General features: G+C 39.7%; 1 protein-coding gene across 4 annotated transcripts in view; it reads right to left on the bottom strand.

The window, feature by feature from the left end:
* The window catches only part of dyrk1aa (dual-specificity tyrosine-(Y)-phosphorylation regulated kinase 1A, a), a 64,484-nt gene extending 45,271 nt beyond the window's left edge, over positions 1 to 19,213 (bottom strand). For 3 of the 4 annotated variants that reach the window (XM_047017124.1, XM_047017127.1, XM_047017128.1), the window contains exon 1: positions 18,563 to 19,212. The gene's annotated coding sequence lies outside the window, so the exon portion shown is untranslated. Of the gene's footprint in view, positions 1 to 18,562 lie in introns of all 4 variants that reach the window. The other variant, XM_047017126.1, reaches the window with a different exon arrangement.
* Positions 19,214 to 20,930: the final 1,717 nt, after the last annotated feature.

Here is a 20,930-nt window from a genome sequence, read left to right as displayed (position 1 = left end):
GAAGTGTTAATGAAGTTATGAGAAATCAACTCTAGACTATGACAAGCCGTTTTATCATTTAACCAATGAACTGTTGACATCCAACATTAGAATTCTTGATATCAAGAATTGCATTTTGAATATCAACAATTCAAATTCTTGATATCAACAATTCATTGGTTAAATGATAAAACGGCTTGACATACTTACAAAAAAAAGCTTAGAATTGTATTTTTGATACCAACAATTCGAATTTTGGATATCAATAATTCATTGGTTAAATTATAAAACGGCTTGTTTTTGAGACAGTGCGAGCATTTTTTACAAGCACTCGCGCATGTGCGACCTACACATTTTGAATTCATTGGGTGTGCACAATGTCAGCACACGTTAGCAACAACGCATAGATACGACGTTCTAGTAAGACAGCAATATCAGCTTTCCTTCTGCATTAGTACCGTAGCTTAAAGTCTAGGAAAGTTGAGGCTATTTTTCTCTAGGTACCTATAAACCTAGCTAAAAGTCTTGGAAAGTTTAGGATATTTCTCGCTAGGTTCTTACAAACATGTCTGCCAGACAAGTGGGTTCCCCTTCATTCTTTTGGTGAGCAGTTTCACGAGCCCTTCTTACCCGGCGTCATGGAGCTAAATACTTATTTAGCACTAGCGTTGCTACTGTATCCATGCCTGTGTTTGAGCTGTTGCGCTATTATACTCGGCAAGTATCGTGTTGTGGTGTCGGAGGACTGATCGAAAAGTGCATCATACATTTAAGTCATTTAGCTAAGACTTGCATGTACAGTGCGTAATGTCACATTAAATAATGTATTTAAACTCAAGCTTATATGGTGCTAGGATTAGACCTTTAGGGGTGCTCAGCCCCCAATGAGAATGTGACATGAATACAGTGCCTTGCAGGGCTCTACAGTGCGACCATCGCATTTGCGCCTAAAAATATGTATGTGCGAACTTGAAAAATAATTTACGTGCACAGTGCGCGAGTGACGGGCTGTTGTCAATAAACGGAACCAATGCGCGATGAAGTGAAGCACAATTGATTTCACATGGAAAGCAAGCGACGGAGTCGCGACTCCATGATGTGTTCATAGCATAATGACGCGCGAGCAACGATTCACAACTAGTGGGCCAGAGCCATTTAAAAAAAAAAAGTTACAACACTCGCCGACACATGATCACTTGGTTCAATTAGCTCGCAAAAAACCCCACTGCTGGTAACCTGTTTGGTTTTCAACGGGACAGACAGTAGCAGCATCTCGATTTACTGACATTTCCAGTATATTAACACATAATATCAATTGGTTACTGGTGTGTTGTATTATGTATAGTGTCTGATACTTTATTAACATGTATGTATTACATTAACTTATAACACTACGCAGGCAGCAGTATTGTCAAGCAGAGCTAGAAATGGCTATGCTAGCTACCATACTGTAGCTCACACCAGCTCAATTTAAGACAAGGAAGAAGTTTGGTAAATAGAACAGAATATACAAGGCAACCAATTGCATTCAATAAAACATTTTATTATGCAATATGTCCAGTGAGAGGGTCTTTTGTTTTAAGTGAGTGGACCTGAAATTCCGACACCTAGCTGGACGATAGGGGACCCCTTAATCTGCAATTCATTGTTGCTAGCTCTAATCAGATGTGCATTTAGAATCTAACAAGCTATATCTTACAATACACTTCAAGTAAAGCTTGCTATATAAAATTTGGGTGACCAGACGTCCTCTTTTACCCGGACATGTCCTCTTTTCGAGACCTAAAAAATGCGTCCGATAAGGATTCCAAATTTGTCCGGGATTTTGCCTCGTCGGAAATATGTGTCTTATGGGTCTTACACAAACTATTACACCAGTCATGTTCAGTGTAACGAAGCAAGTTAGCTGGTAAATTGATCAAATTACTGCATTATTTTAAAACTATTTTCAAAAACAGCTAACTTGATTAACTTGATAACACTGAACATGAATGGGGTTGAATGTTTGGGACTAGGTCGCAAATGACACGCTTTACTTCTGCCTTCTTCGATTAGACCACAATGGAAAACTATGGAAATGTCCCAACTCTCTTTTTATATGGCTCTGGGTCTACCTAGCTTTGACTACCAAGCCATTTAATCCGTGGCATGCTTGTATAGTCTATAATGTCCCAGTATTCTAAGAAAATATTAACTATATACATGTTTCTTAAACTATTTGTTCTAGTTCTATCAGAGTGAAAGTTGCTAGTGGTCTGGCATTAACTGTTAAATCAGTGGCGTTGTTAGACATAAAACTGTACTGGGGCACAGGCCCTTATTCATATCCCTTCTTCCAAGCTTGTTGCGCACAATGCACTATTAGGCTATAGAAACTTCCCTCGCTTAACCCACTATATAACAGTTCAGGGACGCAAGTTTGATATCAGCTTTGGCAGGGACATCTATAATTAATGCAAGCTTTGTGTTTTCTGTTTCTTAAAACTCAAACTTTAGATTATACTGGGGCACAGCAGATTTACACTGGGCACATGCCACTGTAAAAAGGTTTAAACGACGCCCCTGTGTTAAGTTATGTTTAATAAACAAATACAATTTAAAAAAACACTGTGCTCCTAAAATTATTTGTGTGCTCCAAAAAATTCTCATTTAGGAGCACATGTACTCCTTGGTGAAAACATTAGCGTAAAGCCCTGCTTTGCAAAAGTGCTAAACGTAAACCCCCTTGCTAATATAAATCCCTAATTTCACTGGATAACAATTAATACATTTATGTATTATTATACAAAATATTGAATGAAAAAACTAAGGATGTCCCTTTCTTCATGAACTACCAGCATCAGATGATAATAAACAATATATTTAAGAAAATATAAAAATTATATTAGGATTGAGCACACGCAAAATCAAAGACGCACACTAATGACAAACATTCGGAAAATCGGTAATATGTAATTAATCATGATTAATCCACAGAAACCTGTGATTAATTTGATTAACATTTAGAGCCATCGCGCAAGCTCGATTATGAAAATAACAATAGTAGCTAAAATCCACACCACAAACAAGTTAACCTAGACGCAAAACTATACGTCCAATCCCAAAAATACAGATATTTTCTGAGACCCAAGACTCAAACCATAGATATCCTTTTTATGTCTGTGTGGTCAGAAATACGATTATCGGCAGTAGGGGTGGAACGGTACACTGAAGTCACGGTTCGGTTCGTACCGCGGTTCAGACATCACGGTTCGGTAACTAACTAACTAACTACTGTACATGCAAGTCTTAGCTAAATGTATGATGCGCTTGTCGATCAGTCCTCCTACACCACGACACAATAAGCTACTAGCTGAGCAACAGCGCAAACACAGGCAGGGATACAGTAGCAGCAACGCCGGCCCTGGTCCCTTACATATACAACAAAACACGGACGTTGATGGAGCGCGAGTTGTCAGCTGCACCCTCCGTTTCACTAACGACTGATGGTTGGACTTCTCGTGCTACCGAAAGCTACCTCACGGTGACAGCTCATTTTATTGACTGAGTGGGAAATGAAAGCGTCAGTTCTACAGACACGGCCCCTGTATGAGCAGCACACAAGCACTCACCTAGCTGAGAAGCTACAGAAGATCGTGGCAGAGTAGAAACTAGAGAGGCCTGGAAATTTTGAATTTATTGGGTGTATACAACGTCAGCACACATTAGCAACAACTCATAGATACTACGCTCTGGATAACAGAGTCTGCTAGACTAAATGCACGTTTTAGTAAGACAGCAATATCAGCGAGCCCTCAGCATTAGTACCGCAGCTAAAAGTCTAGGAAAGTTTAGGCTATTTTTCGCTATACTTACACTACGAACATTCATATTTAGCACTAGCATTGCATAGGCTACGTCTTTAGTGCTGCTGCTACTGCTAGCCATCTCTGACTCACTCAGGCACAGCTCGGCTACACAGGTGGCGGCGCCAATCAGTTTCAGAACTAAGGCGGGGCTACAGATTGTCCCTAAAGAACACGAATATCTTACACTAGTTCCGCATTACATTAATTAATTTGCACGCAAGTTTTATTAATTTTTATACCGTGTATTCTCCGTGTAATTTCACGAGCCGAACCGTGACGCCCGTACCGTACGGTTCGGTATGAATACATGTACCGTTCCACCCCTAATCGGCAGTTTCTAAATCTTGTTCTTTTCGGCTTTCTCTGACGAATTTTACCCACCTCTCCATTGAAGTTAGTAAGAGTATTGGAAAGGCTGCTCTCGCTTCAAGGCTCATGGCTGAAAATCTGTAAATGTGAGCTCTTTAGTAGTTACATTGGCTGAAAGAGGACACATTTTCCTACATTTTAAGGTACAACCTGTTTCAAGTTCAACTATATGAACGTCAGAGGAACTTGTTTGACAATTTAGTTGAATATCAGAAAAAGAGCAGCCAGCAGAGTGTGCGTTCATTCATAAAAATCAAGAAGGAGCAAAACATTTTATGTATTTCAAACTGTCATCATTCACAATTGGCTGAATATTTGGAAAAGCTGAATCATTTGGGAATAGCTGAATGTCGTGTGATTTTTTTAAAGGTTGAATGGTGTCTCTAGCTGAAAGTATGCTGAAGTAGTTAAGTTTGAAAGAGGAGGAAGCTTTTTAATGATTTGAAAGGATTTACCATTACTTTTAATGGGAGAATAATTTGCACAAAAACCTTAATTCTTTAAAAAGTATAAATGTGAGAAGTGAGAAAAGTCATAGCACCCATCTCCTGAAGGAGCTGAACGTTTCTGATACCACAATTGTAGGAATCGGTGAAAGTATGCAGGACTAGTTAAGGGGCAAAAAAACGTCGGAAGAACTGAGAAGTTGAAAAACAATAGTCACAATAAATATATGTGAGATAGCAATGGTTGCGCCCTTGCCGATGGCAAAGCACACCCAAATTATAGTTTAACTTTTAATTGATTTGCTATTTTCGTTTGACCTTGAAGCACATTTGCGTTGGTCTGACGGAATTTTCGATGTGGTGTGTTTTTTGTCTAAGCGGACCACATTCATGCCGATTAGGGATGGGCATTCGACTAAATTGTCTTAATCGATAGTTGGGAGAATTAACGATCGATTTTCGATTAATCATTAAAAAATGTATATTAAAATTAACTATTTATAGGCTATATTAAAATGCAGTGAAAATAGAAGAAACACAGCGTGTTTCCACATTGAGATCTGTAGCTATTACAAGATTAGAAAAACAACTATTTCTGTAACTCCTAGAAGCGGAGCCGACAGCTAGAAGCCTGTGCTCAAACACAACTGACCCTCGTTTTTTTTCCGGCTAATTAACAAACCTTCATAAGGTGGCCGCTCATTTTTATGAACCTTCCAGCTTCATAAAAACCTTCGCCCTCAACAATACTTCAGGGTAGCCTATCCATCTCAATGGACTTCAGATACGTTGGGTAATTTTCTCTGCTCGTTGTACATCGCAGCTCCTCCGTGCTAGCACCGAGAGCAGGATGCACCGCCACTAACCAGTGTCGGATGTACGTTCTTCAAGTGGTACATCATTTGAGTCGTGGATGAGTTGTATTTATACTCAGCTTTGCAGTGTTGGCAGTGAACAAAGTAATTTTTTGTCAATATGGTGTCACGCTACACTTCGCCGTGACCTCTTCATGTTTACTTTTGAAATACATGGAAACTCGCCGGTAACTGAGTAGGCCTGTGGCGTTTTTTTTCCAAACATTGGCTTCATTTGGTAAAATGTTTAATTGCTGCCACATAGCGAAATCCATTGCATTCCTTCAAGACTCACACTACGCAACAGAACACGCATTAGTTTTATCGATGAACAAATAATGTCATCGACTAAATTCTTAATGATCGATAATCGATCGTCGATTAATTATGCCCATCCCTAATGCCGATGCTAATTAATTATATATTTGGTGACCCATTCTGCAGGTAACCTATTCGATTTGTTGTTCAAATTTTTTATATCTTGTGCTGTAAAATTACACTGGTGGTGTTGCTAGCATTTTTGATCTAGGACGATTAGTGAAGACTAACTACCTACTAACTGAGAGTGAGGTCATCCCGGGAAATATCAAACTGAGGCTTTAACATATCGATCGAGCTTTAACGAGGTTGATAGCCAAAACCGAAGTTAGATATGGATAGTAAAACTCAGACTGATCGTTTTCGCTCATTTAGAAATTTTCGTCAGAGGGCATGATGGATGCGTATTGAGCTGTGAGTAGGTCACCACGCGGATTTTAGTCGATCCCGCTGCCTCGATCATCTTGTCTGCTTTCTGTGTCGAAAGCGTAGTCGGAATTAGCGTCTCCACACACACAGAGTGGACACCGACAGGTGAAGAGAAAGCGTGAACTCACTGTGTTATAAAGTGTTCTGTTTCGTGACACCTACAGCTAGTTAGGAAGAACAAGTAAAAATTGACTTGGTTTCAGAGCCGCAATCTTCAGGTCCGGTGTGGGAACATTTTGTCTTTAAGCCGAATGAAATGAGAGCCAATTAACGTGAACGACCCGGTATGTCGATTTTGTTTAAAAACAGTGTAAACGAAAAGAGGCAACTAACCTAACATCTCACCTAGCAATACATAACTATCCCACCCAGTTTTTCAACCTGCGAACAACAACTGCAGCTGGAGCTGGAAGGGGGTCTTCCATACAGTTCTGTTACAGATGCCTTTTCCCGACAGTACAAATATAAATGTGACAACGCGAAATGGCGCACACTCATGGATAGTGTAACTCGCTATATAGCCAACAAGATGCAGCCATTAAACACGGTCAAAAACCAGCATTTACAAATATGCTGCATACTTTTGACAAACACAGGGCCAACTCTCACGCATTGGCCGTGAGACACATGCATTTCAACCATTTCACACGCTCTCACGCCACACCTTGTATATCTCAACCTGAAAAGGCAACGCCAACCAAGTAGCCCTGTTAACGTTGTAAACAATAAGGGATGATGGAGTGAAGCGACATACACGCGCGGACAGCCGTTAAAACTCGCCTTGGGGGGGGGGGGGGGGGGGTTACAATTGACGTGTGTGCAATAATATCATTTATCGCTATTAATTTTGGTGCAATATATCGCGCAAGAAAAAGTAGTTATTGTGACAGCCCTACATGTGAGGCAGTTGTTTTTGTTTGTAATAAATAGTCGAGTGTGATGATGAAGTATGATATGGTTGTTTTGTACCATTTATTAATTGAATTTACAGAACAATTACTATACCGTGATATATACCGTAACCCTGATATTAGGGCTGCACAATTAATCAAATTGTACGTGATCGAGCAATATTTAAAATGCGTCATTCCGTTAATATAACGCTCCGTATCAGTTACTTTTTGCAAAGCCAATCTAGCTCTCCGTAAAGCAATAGGTGCGTTGGACATCGGCTGCGGCTGCATGAAATGACCAGCGAGAGTTGCCACTTGCAGTCGCGGAGGAGTTAAAACGGCTCTGTAAAGTCGGAAAATGTGTCAACTCTTTCTCCAATCTGTAGGCTGCAGCCGGCTGCGGCGCTGCATGGAGTTGAATACACCTAATATCTGATCACGAGATGTTCCCTGCACCATGCAGCTTAGGCCCCGTCCACACTAGCCCGAGTAAATTTAAAAACGCATACATATGTCTCCATAGACGGAGACGCATATTTCGGCCTTACACGGCATATTCGGACACTGAAAACTGAGCTTTTCGAATACGCCGGGAATACATATGAAAACGCCGGGTTTGCGTAGTAGTGTGGACGGGGCAGTGTTTCCCACAGATTAGAAGGCTATTTGTGGCGGGGGGAGGGGGGGGGGGGGTTAACATAATTCCTTCGTTAATAATTCGTTACACAGAATTTATTTTGTTTTTATTAAATATGTATGTATTATGTTGGATGCTGTCCTCCTCTCCTACTATTTCTTCAATGTCTGACGAATCTCTTTCTCTCCCTGACCCCGTCTTTCTGCTTGAGCAGCACTGGTTGAAGCCTGAAAATATTGTAAACAATTTCTGCATATATGCATGTAGCAACGCTAGTGCTAAATAACTATTTAGCTGGTCGGCTCCATGATTCCGGGTAAGTAGGGCTCGTGACACAGCTCACCAAAAGAACGATGGGGAACCCACTTGTCTAGCAGATTAAGACATGTTCGTAGGTACCTAGCGAAAAATAACCTACGATGGGGAAGCCACTTGTCTAGCAGATTAAGACATGTTCGTAGGTACCTAGCGAAAAATAACCTAAACTTTCCTAGACTTTTAGCTACCGCACTAATGCTGAAGGCTCGCTGATAGCGTTGTTGCTAACTTGTGATGACGTTGTGACTCTGTGTGTGTGTGTGTGTGTATGTGAGAGACGCGTGAGTGACAGAGAGACGGAGGGAGAGCAGGGAAAGGCAATGCAGCTGAACTAAACCAACTAAATACGCTGCATGTTTTAAATAGCGTTAAAAAATTTTTTATAACGAAACGCAATATGTGGCGGCCTGTGTTGATTCTGTGGCGCACCGCCACAAATTAGTCTATGTGTGGGAAACACTGCAGGGTCCACGGAGATTTTCAGATACGTTGACGTTCAGTTGCTATGGCATTGGGGGTAGCTTTTGCTCTATATTTCAAGATGAACATGGAAGGTGAGAGAAATATGCTGCTCCATCTCTATAATTTATTTACCAGTTTAGTTAGTGTACTTCAGGTACAAGTATTATCAATTGATAGATACGCATTACTCCTACGCAGAAGGCGAGTGTTGTACTCTGTGTGCCTGAACGATAGGGGGACAAGGCAGATAAGACAGTTTAAATCAAAGATAAAGCAGCGATTCTGGGTGAGACATGGCTGAACAGCAAGCTGGTGGGACAATTTTTAAATACCAAATAGCTTTGCCAGAGGAGTATGTAAACAGGGCACTGTGGCGGGATGGAGGGGCAGGAGTGGCATAACTATGACAATGATTGTCATGTACCCATGTTAGTGTGGACGGCAAACATTTGGAAAACGATATGAAAATGCTAGTGTGGACGGAGATCGTTTTTTATTGATTGTATATTTTGAGTTTTATTCACATCCATTCTGCAGGTACAATGCATTGTGACAATCCAATTTGATTAGGTTAAAATCAACAAATAATCATGATAATTAATCGTGATCTCAATATTGATCAAAATAATCGTGATTATCATTTTGGCCATAATCGTGCAGCCCTACCTGATATACAATTACTCATACCGTGATAGAAGATTTTGGCCAAATCCCCCCCCCCAGTAAGGGCTGAGTATTAGCTTTTTATAGGATATTGAAACTCTTCTTGAGTTGATCTCTTTCCAGAATCTCAGTCAATGCACAACAATAGTCATGTGGGCTAGGGCAGAGTTCATGTTCAGCTCCTTGCGAGAATAGCTTGTGACAGTACTATGGCTGTCCCCGACTAAGATTTTCTTTGGTCGACCAAGACTCGACTAAAACATCTGAAAATCGACTAATCGAACTTTGAAACGCTTAAAAAAAAAAAATTAGTACGTTAAAAACGTACAAACATTTTCTTGATGTGACTCAATGGCTGCTGGACATTGCAGATTCAGCCGCTAATAGCCTACAAATAATAAGACTGGTATGACCAGTCCTGATGGTATTTAGTATCTCTTACAATGTACTACAAATAAAAAATATTGTTTGTTTAACATGCAAATCATCAGAGTGCGCTTATCACTGCCTGAACTTGCAGCATCAGAACTTACGTAGAAGCTGAGTGGGGAACGTTGCAACAGAATAGGTTTTGTTGTCTTGGCTGGAGAAGATAATGTCATTCGATTTGGATGTGATTCTTATAATAGGCATATTCATTTTTCAACCCAGCGCGTGTTAGCATGAGCGAAGTAGGGGCTAGGCCAACTTACGTTTTTCAGGTGGTAGGCTACATCATATTCAACGTCGAACTATGAAAAATAAACCGTTGTTGGCAGTTTGCATTCAACGTTTTTCAAGTCACCCGGTACTTTGTAAATGTAAATGTACTTTAATGAAATGCTGCCATACCACAGATTTCTTTGCAATTTTGACTAATAACACCGACAAAGTAGGCTATGGCAGAGTTTGTAGTTCTGCAGCCAATTGTGCTTGTGCCGTGTGCACCAAAACAAATTAACGAAAGGGAAAACAGTAACACCTTTTCTTTTAAATTATGTATTTTTTGAGTTCGTTTATTTGTCTGAAATAATATAATCTACAATTTCTGTTGAACATTTAGTTAATTCAGCAATGATGACAAGCGGTAATCAGATCTCACACTGCCATATGGCAGCTCGACCAAAAAGATCTTAGTCGACCAAGAGCATATCGACCAGAAAATCGACTAATCGACTAAGTGGGGACAGCCCTAAAATAAAATAACAAAATCATACATTGGGATTTCTAGAAAAAAAAATAAAAAATTGTCTCTCACTGTCTGGACATGCACCTTCGATGACAATTTCAGAGCCCTCCATGATTTCTAAGTGGGAGAACTTGCAAAATAGCAGGGTGTTCAAATACTTAATTTCCTCACTGTATGTATTTCTTTCAAACTATCTCTTAAAACAGTGAGGAAAATCATCACACAAAATGGTTTGATGAAAAATATTGTGACATTTATAGAAGAAAGAAAACGTTCCAAATTTAGATAAGTCAATTTCCATAAGTGTTTAGTCAAGTCTTGGTTCATCCCACCTCTTTATTTAGTCACAGTAAATACACAGCAACACCTATTTACAAACTCTAGACACAGAAATTCCATAAAATGTGTTTGTATTTAAAAATGACATGATTTGGGCTTCTAATAATAAAGTAAGTCTTATTATTTGTAGGCTATTAGCGGCTGAATCTGCAATGTCCAGCAGCCATTGAGTCAGATCGCGAAAATGTTTGTACGTTTTTTAACGTACTAACGTTTTTTTTTTTTTAAGCGTTTCATAGTTCGATTAGTCGATTTTCAGTTGTTTTAGTCGAGTCTTGGTCGACCAAAGAAAATCTTAGTCGGGGCCAGCCCTAGTACTGTCACAGGCTATTCACGCAAGGATTATAATTTGAATCGGCACTAAGCGACTAAAGAAAAAAACACAGACATAATAAGAACTTGACAGATTCAGTGCTGATGGTTAATGGTTTGCTAGTTAAACTGCAGGTCCCTGATCATCACCTGTTAGCTGTCCTTCGCATATCCATGTCAGACATTCAGCCAGATTTTGATGCACTTGTTCAAGCCCACTGGATTCCTCACACAGAACAAAATTAACTGGAAAAAAGTATTGCTTTTTGTATAAAGTTGATCAATTGCATATCTTTAACATACTGCAAAACAACTTTTCATGGTTTGTGAAGATTAACTAGGTACAAATAAAATGAAACAATGATGTCATGATTATTTTAGTTTTTACTATTACTTTCAATAGTCTTTTCCTAGTTGAAATACATGTAAAATATTTATATAAACAAAATTCAGAATATCCTTATTCTTCTGATAACCAGTAGCAACTAATCAAATTTATACTTTACTGCTTTTTACAATGGGGGGAAATGAATAGTGAGCAGAATTAAGTTAAAGTTATTGTTGATTAGAGCTGCAACGAATAGTCGACAAAATCGACTATGTCGATTGTGAAAAATTGTCGACGTGGATTTTTATCGTCGACGCGTCATATATTATATATATATATATATATATTATAAAAAGATTCAGAGCTGCCGGTAATTTTCATTCAGCATTGCACTGCCCTACCAGAAGTGCAGGGGGCAGTATCGCTTACACCAAGGCATAGACGTTCATACACCAAGGCAAAGAATAATAACTTTTTTGAATCAGGGCGGAACAGAGTGTGGGAGAGCCGAAACAAGTTAGACCGAGAGCTTCAAAAGTCTGGGAATATTTGACCGGCAAACCAAATAAAAAAGTACAATGCAACATCTGTTAAATGGAATTAGCATTTCATTCCAGCACCACGGCAATGCATGAACATTTGAAGCCTTGTTAACTTATCGTAAGATTTACGCTTACATGTTGCAAAACAGAACGTCTCATGGAGGATGCTCGCTAACGCTATTTCAGTTATTTTACGTGCAATGTAGTTAATCAGTGAATTATAAGAACGTCTCATGGAGGATGCTTGCTAACGCTATTTCAGTTATTTTACACGCAATGTAGTTAATCAGTGAATTATCAGAACGTCTCATGGAGGATGCTTGCTAACGCAACTTCAGTTATGTTACGTGCAATGTAGTTAATCAGTGAATTATAAGAACGTCTCATGGAGGATGCTTGCTAACGCTATTTCAGTTATTTTACATGCAATGTCGTTAATCAGTGAATTATCAGAACGTCTCATGGAGGATGCTTGCTAACGCAACTTCAGTTATGTTACGTGCAATGTAGTTAATCAGTGAATTATCAGAGTAGCCTGTCTTTTTGTTCGTTCTGAATAGTTAACCTCTTCCACTTGGCATTCGTCAAACTAAATATTGTGGAAAAATGATAATTTCATATTAACACAATTACGAGAGATCTACTCTAGCATTATACAAAAATATGATAAGCCAACATTAATTAAAACTTTGTTTGCACTAGGGATGGGCATAATTAATCGACGATCGATTATCGATCATTAAGAATTTAGTCAATAACATTATTTGTTCATCGATAAAACTAATGCGTGTTCTGTTGCGTAGTGTGAGTCTTGAAGGATTGCAATGGATTTCGCTATGTGGCAGCAATTAAACATTTTACCAAATAGAGCCAATGTTTGGAACAAAACGCCACAGGCCTACTCAATTACCGGCGAGTTTCCATGTAGCTATTTCAAAAGTAAATATGAAGAGGTCACGGCGAAGTGTAGCGTGAGACCATATTGACTAAAAGATTACTTTGCTCACTGCCAACACTGCAAAGCTGAGTATAAATACAACTCCTCCACGACTCAAATGATGTACCACTTGAAGAACGTACATCCGACCCTGGTTAGTGGTGGTGCAGCCTGCTCTTGGTGCTAGCACGGAGGAGCTGCGATGCACAACGAGCAGAAAAAATTACCCAACGGATCTGTAAGTCCATCGAGATGGATATGCTACCCTTCAGTATTGCTGAGGGCAAAGGTTTTTATGAAGCTTTGTTAATTAGCCGGAAAAAAACAAGGGTCAGTTGTGTTTGAACACAGGCTTCTAGCTGTCGGCTCCGCTTCTAGGAGTTACAGAAATAGTTGCTTTTCTTGTAATACCTAGTAAGGGGTCCCATTATCGTCCACCTAGTTCTCGACGCTCGTTAGCAATGTTACCAAAATGTCGTTATAATACAAATTAAAAACGTTAGGCCTATGTCACAGCATTACACTTTAATATATAGATACACACCTATATTATAACATTCCGGTATTGAAATCCAATCCGGATATGCCTAGAAATGTTACTTTCCTGTTAGCCAGGGGGTCCCATTATCGTCCACCCAACCACTTTCAATGGAGAATTGTCAGTTTGACGCTGCGGAAGGCAGATGCTACACATACGGTTTGAGAGCGTATTTACATACTCAAATCTCGAAAGAAAGTAAGAAGCTGTAATTTGGTGTGCAGCAATATAAGATGTGTACATATCGATGAGTTACTTTCTTTCGTTGCTGCTGCATATCTTCTTTAAGAAATTAACGGAAGAAACGGTTGTGGACGATAATGGGGCCCCGAACGTTGAAGATTTAGAGTGGACGATAATAGGGCCCTTTACACTACAGATCTCAATGCGGCAACACGCTGTGTTTTTTCTATTTTCACTGCATTTTAATATAGCCTATAAATTGTGAATTTTAATATAAAAATGTTAATGATTAATCGAAAATCGATCGTTAATTCTCCCGACGATCGATTAAGACAATTTAGTCGAATGCCCATCCCTAGTTTGCACTTCACTTTTAAAAGCATTTTTGCACTTTAATTTGTATTACTATTTTGAATATTTATAATGATGTTTACATGTTTACACAACTTGTAACTCAAATACATTTGAATTCAAATTTCAACATTTTGTCATACTTTTAATCATTATATTAGTCGATTAATCGAAAAAATAGTCAATAGATTAGTCGATTACCAAAATAATCGTTAGTTGCAGCCCTATTGTTGATGTGGCCCTCCAACACATTTCAAGTTTTTCATGTGGCACCATGTCAAAATTAATTGTCTACCCCTGGGTTACGGAGCTTGGCCATGGAGCTAACCCATGGAGCTGGGATTTTGATGTTAGGGAAAGTGTGGGAAGCTGGTTTAGCCAAGGCCAAAGGACAAGAAAGCCAAATTACAGGAGTTGGCCATCTGAAGGGCATGCGACAGCAAGGGGGGACCCGCTATAAGACTTTGAGCCATGAAATGTTAGGTCAGTAGCACTTTCTATTTTGAAATGTATTTTGCTTGCAATGTTTTAGTTTGGCAGCTCAGTGAACTAAGTTAACTGGATTTAAATTTGCAAGAACTATAGACTTATACAATAACGGGCTTAAGAACTGACAACATAAGTTATACGACTTACACTTCTCAAGGACGCACACACGCTATCTCAACTGCGGTGTGAAGCGCGTGTCCGTGTCATTCTCCGACATGCACTCTAACAATCACTGCTGATATACGGACTAAACTTTTGTACAGCCTGATTTCTAATACCTTGGCGGCAGAAATTTAGCCATAGAGGAAACACTGCACTATATGTTATCATTCCAGGTTAAGAATACCAATGGAGGCTGCGTTTGAAATCGTAAATCAAACTTTTGTCAGCATTTTGAGTGGAAATGTAATTTGCATTTATAGGCTACAGGTGTACTATTCGTGGACGTCGGGCAGGCCCTCGCAGCGGAAAGACAGTTTACTGGCCGCTATGTCCATTCGCGAACCTCACAGTTGCGTATTGATCAGACAAGAACACACGCTTATCAACTTGATTATTATTGAACAAAACACAACGAGGGTTTGGCTGTAGCCTACTTGAAACATACTATTGAGAACATATTCGCTGACATGCATTGCACGCGCGATGAACACAGGTTCTTTTTTTCTTCATCGCTGACTTTTTTTGCCTTTGCCGCTCGCCTTTGCCTCTCGGGATTTGTCATTGGCGCTCGGGAAAACGGCTTTGGCGCGCGCCACCATTTTCTTTATGTAGGAAAAACCCTGGTATATGGAGCGTGATAAAAAGGTGACCTTGAAATTGTGGTGACGTAAGGACAAATTTGGGTGCACCTAAATTTTGTGCTGGTGCACCTAAATAAAAAAAGGTTAGGCGCACCAGTGCAACCAAGGGAAAAGGTTAGTCTGGAGCCCTGCCATAAGCAGATGGCTTCCTGTGTCCCATATTATTATTGATTTCAATAATCATTCTAATCAATCCTGATTTTTTGTAAATCCATTCATTTTCTTTGAGAGCCTAATTGCAAGTAAGAATTCCATTCTTCTGAGTGTACACCAGTTCATATGACAAATGAACAAACCAACCATAGACTAAGCTGCATAAACATGCTTCATTGAAATCAACTAACCCGTGTCATGAGTCTATATGAATTATTCCTCTCAAACCTCTTAGTTGTAGTTATGGAGTGTTCACCTGTTAAAACTTGAAGCAAATACACATTCCATATTTTTTATCCAAACCAGCTTTGCTGTTTACATAACTTTCGGGCTGGATCTAGATGTTTTCAGCTTACTGAAAAGAAACTTGGCCAAGTGCCAGACCCTCCAGGAATTTGCGATGTTGCGATCGCACCAATTTGCGCAAATTCAATGATTCCCCACGAATTCAACGCGACGTTGCAATTTTAACCAATCACCGCAATTTTCCCGCAACTTTGACCAATCATCGTCGTCTCCCACAACTCTCTCCAGTACAGGTTAAATCCAGTGATGCACCTGAACGCATTCATTGAACGAAAGTTCATGAACTCGTTCATAATTTTGGTGAATGTGAACTGAAATTACTGTATTACTGCCTGATGAACGATACTGTGAACGTGTTCATTCTGGTGTCTGTGAACTCTTTCACTCTTTTTCATTTTGTTCAATAAGGTGCCAGATTTCTAGAGACTTCCAGGCGAAAAACACAACATTAACAGTACTGTATCTAGGGTTGCCCCACCAGTTAATTGCTGCGTGTGCTTTCTTCTACTGTCTATGCCTGGCACGCGTGAGAGCGCCAAAGTTGCGCAGAGGCCGAGAGTGGTATTGCCGAAAGATAGATTAGAATATTTAAAAACATTTCAAAAAAGATTCCTCCCTTCAATGAAAATGTAAATCCTGGTTGGATAAGGATAAAAAATTGAATATTATGAAAAATGGCATGTTGGTAAGATTAATTAGGGGACCATTTCTCAATGGTTTTATTAGGGTGACCAGATTTGAGTTTGTGAAAAAGAGGACACTTGGTCGTGTCGAAGTGGGGGAGGGGGGGGTGTAGTGCTGGTCGTCTATTGCATGCCGCACTATCTGATTAAAATGACAGTTCTATCTATAGTCAGTGCTCGCGCAAGAAGGTGGAACGTAAGGGAGATACCCTTTCACGAGGCAAAATCCCGGACAATTTTGGAATCCTTGCCGGACGCATTTTTTAAGTCTCGATGTCCAGGTAAAAGAGGACGTCTGGTCACCCTAGTTTAATTCTTTAATGAATGTTTGTTAATTACTTATTTTTCAACCAATAACTCAATTAAAATTACAAAGAGGGAAATTCGCAACCTATCGCAACTTTCACTTGCTCCCGCACTTTCACGGCAACAAACACTTAAAAAACACTGCAACTTTCATCGTAACTTTTTAGAAAAGCTCCCGCGAAATCAGGAATGTTTGCCCGCAACCATCACAAAAAAGGCCTGCGAAATCCTAGGGGGACCAGAAAACCAGACGGCGGGTAAATGTAAATTTTGGGGAGTGACAGTTGATGCGCTGCGTTGATGCGCTGTGACATCACAAGTTGCACTGTTTCAAAAGCTAGCGTTTGCAAATTATAGTTTCAAAATAGTGAGAAGTGAAATTTTTATAGGAAAGAGGTTTCAATGGACCTTGAGGTTTACTGTATGTCTATTTTACACACCAAACTGTCATTTTTCAAAGATGACAAGGTAAAATCGGTTGTGCAATCAATCACCCCTTTAAGGCCTGATCTTTAGTTTGTTTTTGTCCTTTTGAAAACTGGACATCATACCCAGATGGACATGTGGATGTATAACAGATGTGCATGCTTGGTTTACATCTCAAGTCCAAATCTGCAAGTCCCACACTTCCATTAATATTTTAAAGTCTTTCTCAATATCCCCTGCATGTCATCTGTATGTTGACAGCAGGTGCTCCCCCTTTTCAACAATGAATCACAAGCTATGAACTCATGTCAGAGACACAAAAGTCGATCATACATTACATAAGTGCATTGCCAAAATTATTATCATCAGTTAGTAAAGGCTTTAAACAAACCGTTATGAACAACGATCAAACTTATTCCTGACCAAAATACCACTAGGTAATGACCCGGTGTCAGCATACCAAATCTATTCGTCCATTCAAGTCATCTAGTTAGCAAACTAATCGCAAAGTAGATGTGGTGTACCAACTGGATCTTATGTCTATGAATTCAAGTCCAGCATCTCCCTTGACTGGCGCCAATATTTCTCGTTTTAGAAAAGTCATAATCAACATTATCCAATTGATCCCAAGCTAACGCACACAATTAATAGTTCTAAAAATAACTAGCCCGCTAACTAGCTATCACTAAGCGCCGTTAGCTTACTTGCCACACTGAACGGTGTTTTGCAGAAGCATGTAGTTACGACGTTAGGCTACTTGCTAAATTGAATCAGGCCATACATTTTAAGCCAATGTTAACCATGGAGGTTGATATGAAATAGCTACTTAGCATTGTTCTAGCGAACCAATCAGCAAATTCGGTATGATGGAAGTGAAGTTACAAATGTACCACCTCAAAAGTTAGCTAGCCATCTAGCTAGTTAATTATGTTAACCAACTAGCTTGCTAGCAGGGAGGGCTAAGCCATGAATAACAGATGTTTAGAAATAACTAAATAACTTGTGATAACTTGCTATAACCTCTGGAGTCCACACACCTGGTTGGTCAGAGTGATCGTTTATCGTCCTTTAACTAGTCGTTCGAACGACTTTCAAATATTACCATGGAGTAGCCTACATGTTCGCTAAATTCCAGCATTTACACAGACAGCCCCCATCAGCGTGGCCTACTATTCAGTTGGTTGTGTTGGTATCATTTTGCGTCTCGTATCATGTTGTCATCCCACGAAACGCACATCTACAAAGCAACAGTTGCTGAAAATGTTTAAAATGAGCAATGGCCATCTAAAATTTTCAATTGCATGACAAGCCCTCGACGTGTGCTAGTTTCACTGTTTAGTTGCTTGGCTAATAGTATATAGCTAGTTAGCTTAGCCAACTCTTCGGATAAACTGACTCCCATTGACCAGAATCCTCGGCTAAAGACAAGTAGCGTAGGCAGTTAGCTGGTAGCTAGAGCCTGCTTGCACAGTGCAAACTCACCTTTGTCGGTGCCTGTCACTCTTCCTATCCGAGAAACATATCCTCATTTATCCACCCCAATGCCTTACGGCGAATTAGTAAATCCAGTCTATTCTCCTCCATGGAGCCCCCCTGATTTCCCAACGTACAGCCTTCACTCCTATGAGTTGGTGTCAATTCTGTTTCCAAATCAACAGCGCCTCTCCGTTAACTCGCCAGCACCGTCAACAGAAACTTATTCGATCCGAGCACAGGAAAAGCAACATTTCGATGCACGCTTGCACATCGTCAGCTGGCCAAGAATTCCATGCCAGCGATAGCGGCATTGTTTACAACTCATGTCAAAAAATGCGTCCAAACATTGAAGCCCTTGTTTTCTTAAAAACAGTTTTTTTTTTTTGTAAATTTCACAAAATGGCGCGCGTTCCAAACCTGCGCAGCGAACCGGCCCGGCAGACCATAGAAACTACAGTCTGCTAACGTACAGCCAACCAATAATATAGATAGCTTGAGCTAGCTAGCTCGAGTCAGTTAGCGTAGCCTTAATACATACACCTTGGTATGATTAATTGATTTAATACAATGACACATTTTAATATGGCCATTTTAATGTAACTAGTTAGCTAGTGTCATAACTCCGATGACTATATACAATTCCGGCGGGAAGAATAATTTTTGAACTAAAATAAGGAAAGGTTCTAACAAAATGGAGGGTAAGAATGTTACCATGACGACTGTCAATCAAACAGAAAACCTTCCGTATGGACCAATGACGCAGAAAAAGACCGCGCAGTTGTCATAGAAACTGCCAATCAGATGTACATTTGAAAGGGGAGGATCAGAAGAAGTAGACTGAGTAGTTACTTGACATTTCTCCTCCAAAGTATTTTACTCATGTTCAAACTAAGTAATATATTTGATTTGAGACAAAAGACTTGGGGAAGGTGCACAAGGATTTGTATCTTGCTTACGTCATCGTAGAAGATTATCACAGAAGAGTCATGCGCCCACTAAATGATCCATCGATTTTTCCCTGCAAGTCATTATTTAAAGAAATATAAAAAGGACATTTATTCCAACTGTAGCTTCTGGGGTGAGCATCCAGAATCTGTCTCACATTTGTTTTGGTGCTGCTCAAGTGTAAATACATTTTGGCAAGATACTTGCGGATTTGCGGTGGACCATATTCTTGCTGATTTTATATTGTTATGGGAGAATGTGCTGTTTTCCATGCTTATGATATAAAAATAAGGAAAAACAATTTTATCTTGTTAATGTTTTGTTACTAGCCAAGTATCACATTCATCGATGCAAATGTACTAATAAAAAAAACTATATATTTGTATCTTTTACAAAGAATTAGAATTATACATTCAAACCATGTTGTATTTCTTTAATGAGAAAGCTGTAAAACAATGTATGTTCTCTTTATAAGGTCTTTGTGTGATTTGTGCTGTGCTGTATCCCCTTGCATTCTTATGTGTGTTTGTATACTCTGTATTGATTGTATTTCTGCCTTTATGCAAAAAACATTTTAAGTCACGCACCCACTTTTATTCATCACACATTTAGTATGTTTTTCTATGAAGAATTGGCATTTAAACAATTAATTTATGCTTTATGTTTCAAGACAAGGGGCAATCCCATGTACATTTACATTTAGTCATTTAGCAGACGCTCTTATCCAGAGCGACTTACAGTAAGTACAGGGACATTCCCCCCGAGGCAAGTAGGGTGAAGTGCCTTGCCCAAGGACACAACATCATGTGGCGCAGCGGGGAATCAATCCGGCAACCTTCTGATTACTAGGCCGACTCCCTCACCGCTCAGCCATCTGACTAGGAAATTAGTCTATGCAGGTTGGGATGTCTGATATTGCTGCCTATTGTTATAGTTTAATCATGTAATACATGAATGTTAATAAAGTATGAGACATATACATGATGCAACACACCAGTAACCAATTGATATTATGTATTACTATACCGAAAATGTCAGTAAATCGAGATGGTGCTGCTGTCTGTCCCGTCAAAAACCATTCAAACAGGTGTTGTTCGTGTTTTTCACCGCTCCTTCCTGTTAAAAGACAGACAGTCCGTCTGTCCAATCAGGAAGGTCCGTCTTCTGCTAGATAGGCCCTACCTTTTCCGTCAAAAGTTAATGTCGTTGAGTTTTCCTATTTGCTGTTGTGTTTTCCTATTTGCCGTTGTGTTTTCCTATTTGCCGTTGTGTTTTCCTATTCACCATTTTGTTTTCCTATTTGCCGTTGTGTTTTCCTATTTGCCGTTGTTTTCCTATTTGCCGTTGTGTTTTCCTATTTGCCGTTGTGTTTTTCTATTTGCCGTGGTGTTTTGCTATTTGCCGCTGTCTTTTGCACTTTAGGGCCACC

Source organism: Hypomesus transpacificus, unplaced genomic scaffold, assembly GCF_021917145.1.
Source record: "Hypomesus transpacificus isolate Combined female unplaced genomic scaffold, fHypTra1 scaffold_48, whole genome shotgun sequence".
NCBI lineage: Eukaryota > Metazoa > Chordata > Actinopteri > Osmeriformes > Osmeridae > Hypomesus > Hypomesus transpacificus.
The sequence above is the reverse complement of the archived record's forward strand: the minus strand, read 5'-3'. Positions and strand labels throughout refer to the sequence as shown.